At 51.6% G+C, this 5896-nt stretch overlaps 1 non-coding gene across 1 annotated transcript; it reads right to left on the reverse strand.

Moving 5' to 3' along the window:
* Positions 1-213: 213 nt before the first annotated feature.
* TRNAG-CCC (transfer RNA glycine (anticodon CCC)) lies at positions 214-286 on the reverse strand. The gene has a single exon. It is a non-coding gene; the product is annotated as a tRNA-Gly (tRNA).
* Between the last annotated feature and the right edge of the window lie 5610 nt (positions 287-5896).

A 5896-nucleotide genomic window follows, 5' to 3' on the forward strand; every position in this document is an offset into this window, starting at 1 on the left:
GATGGTGCTCTTGGATTGGTCCTTACACATTGCTGATTTGCTGTCTTCTTGTTCTATCAGTTGTTGAAAGAGGAGCTTGATGCTTCTGACTATCGTTATAAATTTATCTGTTTCTCTTTTCATTTCTTTTTTAAAAAAAATATTTATTTATTTGTCTGTGCCAGGTTTTTGTTGCAACATGCAGGCTCTTTAGTTGAAGCATGTGGGATCTAGTTCCCCGACCAGGGATCGAACCTGGGCCCCCTGCGTTGGGAATGCAGAGTCTTAGCCACTGGACCACCAGGGAAGTCCTTCTCTTTTCATTTTTAGAGCTCTGTTTTTTGGTGCATACACGTTTAAGATTGTTGTCATGTCTTGATGTGTAGACTCATCATTATGTAATATTTCTTGCTGCCTGTAATAATGTTCTTTACTCTGATTTGACCTTATCTGATATTAATATAGCCACACTTTCTTTTTTTTAAATTACTGTTTACATGGTATATATTTTTTCCATGCTTTTACTTTCAACCTGGCTATGTTGTTATATAGTTTAGTGAGTTTCTTATAAGCAGTCAATGCAAGATTATTTGTTCAAAGCACTCCTCCAATCTCAGTCTTTTAATTGGGATGTGTGTGTGTTAGTTGCTCAGTCATGTCCAGCTCTTTGCAACCCCGTGGACTGTAACCCGCCAGGCTCCTCTGTCCATGGGATTTCCCAGGCAAGAATACTGGAGTGGGTTGCCATTTCCTTCTCCAGGATCTTCCTAACCCAGGGATCGAACCCTGGTCTCCTGCACTGCAGGCAGATTCTTTACCATCTGAGCCACTAGGGAAGCCTCTTAAGTGGGATAGTTAAACTATTTATATTTGATGTAATTATTGATATATTAGAGTTAAGCCTGTCATTTTATTTTTGCTTTTTGTTTATTTTCCCTTTTTTGACATTTTCACTGTTTTCTTTCAACTAATATCTCGTAGGTTGTCTAAACATTTTTTTTAGAATTCCATCCTGATTTATCTGTAGCGTTTTTGAGTGTATCTCTTTGTATAGTTTACCTAGTGGTTGCTCTAGGTATTATCGCATATACACAGTTTATCATTATATACTGGTCTGATAGGTTGATTATGGACCCCAAAGATGTACACCTCCTAATTCTTGGAACCTGTAAATATGTTACCTCATGTGACAAAAGGGACTTTGCAGATATGATTAAATTATAGATCTTGAGATGTTTTTTACCCTAGTGGGCCCAATGTCATCACAAGGGTTTTTATAAGACAGAGGCAGGAGAGTCAGAGTGAGAAACTGGGCTATGATGATGGAAACAGAACGGGGAGTGAGGCGGGGCCAAGGCGCAGAGTGCGGTCAGCCTCTGGAAGCTGGGAAAAGCCAGGAAGCGGGCTCCCTGGGGCCTCCAGGAGGTGCACAGCCAGGCGATCTGTAGCCTCTGAGTCTGACTTCAGCCTCTGCTGTTACAGCTATGAGATGATTCATTTGTGCTGTTTAAGCCACCGCTTCTATCGTCTCCAGGGTTTACGCTATATTAGCGGGGGTTGGGGGGAGGGAATAGGGAGAGATGTGTCTACTCCATCATGGTCCAGCACTGGAAGCTGAGTATGCGGCTTTGGGGTTCTGGTGGGACTTCAGACAGAGTTGTCTGGGTCACGGTTGAGATAAGACCTCAGCCGTGGGTGGGTAGGCAGTACGGTTCTGGGAGGTTTCAGCACATCCCAAGGGGGAAGAAGGATGAGATTCTTCAGGGACAGAGTGCAAGGACCGGAAACGGGGTCAAGCGGAGATGCCTTGGGACTGCTATCAGCTCTGTGCTTCTGAAAGATTGATTCCTTCCGGGACAGACTGCAGCGGGGAATAGACCATGGGATAGAAAGGAATGTGTGGGCACAAGGGCAGAATGAAGAAAGCCCGGGTGCAGTTAAGCCCTAGATAGCACATTATGGGTGAAAGAGAAGGAGAATCAAAAGACACACAAGTATTTTAAACCCGTGAGACTGAGAACTTGAGCCCAGCGCTGCCAGACTGAAGTGAGGAGAAGACCATGGGGAAGGGAAGTGTATAGAGAAGGAGCAGGAAAGACAAGCAGAGAAGCCCTTTGATCACTGAGTGTCCTTTATAAATGGGGCCACCATGGGCAACACCGCTATTGGTTCAGAGCCCTTGCTCTCCTGGCCCCCAGCCCCCTCCCCTCAGATTCCTCCAAATCCCCCACAAACAACATGGCTCCAGGGGACCAGCTCTCTTTTCCAGAGAGCCAACCAGGTGGCTGAACTTTAAGAGTCTTTTTTCAAATGCATTTTTTTGGAAATTAATTCTCACCGAATGAAGATTGTGCTCAGGGTCAAGATCAGTCTCGGTGGGTGACAAAGAGGAGGAGGCAGCATCTTACTACCCCCCACCCGCTCCGCCCATCCGCTCATGCTGGGTGTGAACTCACAGGAGGTTAAGGATGAGTGACAGGATGCCCAGAGGGAACCCTGGGCTGGTGCCTGTGGAGCGACCTTGGGAGAGTGTCATTTCCAGAGTAAGACAGCTTGTAGGATAAAGGCCACAGCTCTCCTGCAAGCAGCTCCTAAAGGGTCCCTGGTTTGTGCTAGTTCTACTTCTGGTTGCAGCCACAGACCCTTTCCCCCAGCGCGCAGCATCAGGGAGGTGGGGTGGGGGTGCCAGAGATGAGTTAGTAATTGCGATGACTGGGCTAGAAGGAAGCTCAGCCAGGGTCGCAGCAGGATCCAGGCAGCAGGGCATCCAGGACAAATGCAGACGCATGTTTCAGGAGGGAAGGAGCAAGAGACAGAGCTAGACATGGAGAAAGAAGCCAAGGAGAGAGAGGCAGAGTGAGAGGGGGAGGAGAGGAGGCAGGGGTTATAGACAGAGACACGGGGAAGGGGCCAGAGAGCAGGGCAGGGTAGGACTGAACGCTCCAGAAAATGGGGCGCCTGGGGGCACCCTAGGTGGGCTGTTCCCATGTCTGTCAAGGCTCCCTGTGACACTGCATGTGCACCTCTCAGGACACACAGCCCTCCCGCAGGGCCCGGTGGCCCCAGAGGCCATTTCTGCTTCCCCTGTTACCCTCTGCTTTGCCAAGCCCCACACGGCCAGGGCTCCTGAGTGCCTGTAAATATGGACAATAGCTCGCCTGTACTGAGCCTGTGTGAACATCTCAAACTCCAGGTCTAAACTCTGCCCACTTCAGGAGCTGATATTATCTGTGTCCCCTTTTTTTTAACACCTGGGGAAACTGAGGCTTAGGCAGGTTGAGAGATGGCCAGGGCCAGGTGGCAGTCGAGCCTGGAGCAGGTGGGAACCCCATGTCCAAGCCCACCTCTTGAGTTTCTAACACCATCTCCCCTGTGCCCTCCAGCATGCCAGGCTGTCCAGGGAAGAAATGAATGGAGGGATGAGGAAGGGAAGCCCGCGTGGAGCAGTGGTCTGGGCGCTGGGCACTCCCAGCCTGGAGGAGCTGGGGATGGAGGACCACAGTGGTTCCTCACTCCTCTGAGTGTGCGTCTCCAGCTCCTTCTCAGTGAAGGCCGTGCTAACCTCTCTCCGGGGGGTGCAGGCAGCAGACACGGAGGCCTCCGGCCAGCTGAGCTGAGATGCTCAAGGCCAGAGAGCAGGCCCCCTCCCTGCCCAAATGTGGCCCTGGGGAGGGGCAGCAGAAGGGCCTCCAGGGCTCAGGTGCTTCCTGCTTGCGGGTTTCCCTGGGCAAGGGGCTCATTCCTTCTGGGAAGAAATTTGCATGGCTGGCCGGGGGCCAGCCCCCACCTTCCTCCAGGCTGCCTTTGATTAGCACCTTCCTGGAAGACTCTCCCTGGGCCTGGCAGGCTGCACACTCTCACCTCAGCGGATGCCACAGTCAGGTGCTCATGGAATCCGATTGCTGCCAGGGATGTGGGGTGCCAAATATGAAACCTTGCGACTGGGTAAACCTGGGGTCTTTCCACTGCCTGTTTGACTGCTGGGGAGACTAGTTCAGCAGGTCTACAGGGTGCCTGCCGCAGAAGGACTTGGCCCTGAGAGCAGAGGATCCATGCAGCTGAGGGTCCTGATTATGAGGAGGGGCAGGGAGGAGGAGGAAGAGGTCGATGCACGGAAATAGAAACTCTTTTGTCTCTGTGGGTTCTTTGTAAATTGGGCAACAATTGGCAACACGACCTATTAGTTAACAGAGGCCAGGTTTTCCTGCCCACTGCCCTTCTGAGCTCCCTCTCCCTCCTGATGACCTCCCAGCCCCCACAGGCACGTCTGAAGGCTCCCCGGGACCTTGGGCTCTGTGCAAGGGCCCAGCGCGAAGGCCTTGAACTGAAATCTCGGTCCTCGCACTGGCCGGAAAGCAGGGAGCTCTCCTTCCATCTCTTGCTCGTTCTTGCTTACTTTCTGCTCTCTCTTCAAGGTGGTCAGCACAGGAACGATCAAACCATTAAGAGGTCACAGGGCAGGGGGCAGGGATCTGTGACAGATTTCTAGCTGGATGGTGGACGAGCTAGCTGCTTTGCCCGAGCCCCCACATCTGGAAGGAAGACCAATGAGGCAATCACGGTGCTTCCATGAAGCTCAGCTGACGTGTGAAGGGGCTGACAGTGACTGGTCCACAGTTCAGTTCAGTCACTCAGTCATGTCCAACTCTTTGCGACCCCATGGACTGCAGCACGCCAGGCTTTCCTGTCCATCACCAACTCCTGGAGCTTATCCAAACTCATGGTCCATAAGAGGGTCCAATACCACCACTGAGATTGAGGGCAGAGGCCATCACTGGGCCCCAGTCTAGCATCCAGAGCTCTCAGAAAGATCTGGCTGGGTGGTAGATACGGCCCGTGCCTAGCTGAGGGTCTAACGGGCAACTCGGGGTTAGGAATTTGGTCTCCATCTTTTACTTACTGCGTGACTACAGGTGACCCTCAGTTTCCCTCCTTTTAGAGCAGGAGCGGTGACTTTCTTAACTCAGAGAGTTTCTGTTAGAGTCACAGGAGACAAGGTGACTGACAGCGCTGTTTGGAGGAGAAAGTACCATCTAACTGCTAAGGACTATTACCTTCTCCCTGCTAGGATGACACCCCCCCACACACACACCCTTTACAACCATGGGCCCTGCGTTCCTCCAAATAATGACAAGTACAGGCAGAGGTGTGCTGTCAACTGGCTCTCTTGGAGGGAAAAATGACCTGACATCTAGAACTTGCATATTTCCACTGTATAAGTATTCCTACCTTGACTGATCCCAAGCTACCAGTGGTTTGAAACCCGCCACGACAGCCCTCAATAGCTAACAAGTGGCTCTGTCCCAAGCCAGTGACCTCACTAGCAGGGTCAGGAAGCAAGGCCTGGGTCTCCTGTCAGTCAGGCTGGAGCCCCCATTGAGTGGATGTGTTGGGAATTCCTGTTTTCCCGTATCCCCTGTGAAGCCAGTTCCGCCCAGATCCCTCAATTCTTTCTAGTACTCCTCTTGGGGGTTGAAGCTGGAGGACTCTGGAGAGAGCAGGGCGTGGGGTTTACTGCCAATCTGTGGGGAGGGCTTAGCTTGGACTGCAGAGGGTCACTGTGTGAATTTCAGGGGTGGAGAGAGGGTGGATCCTGGGGGAAGAGCTTCCCTCACAGGCCACGTCTCTTGTGTCTCCTGCATTGACAGGTGCATTCTATATCTCTCGCACCCCCTGGAAAGCCCTGTTAAACACCAGCTTCTGCTGTCACACAGAGGTTTGTACCACAGTCACCTTTTTTATATTCCTTATACTCATGCTGTGCCCCTGTCTCAGCATCTGGAAACCTGCATCCTACTTCCCTGCAAACTCTTTGAGATCTGGCCCAGCTCCTGGCGCATCAGAGATGCCCCATAGATGGATGTTGAATTAATGGGTAACCTGATGACTCCGGGCACAAGGGCTCTGGGGTGACTGC

This window comes from Muntiacus reevesi, chromosome 4 (assembly GCF_963930625.1).
Source record: "Muntiacus reevesi chromosome 4, mMunRee1.1, whole genome shotgun sequence".
NCBI classification, from domain to species: Eukaryota; Metazoa; Chordata; class Mammalia; order Artiodactyla; family Cervidae; genus Muntiacus; species Muntiacus reevesi.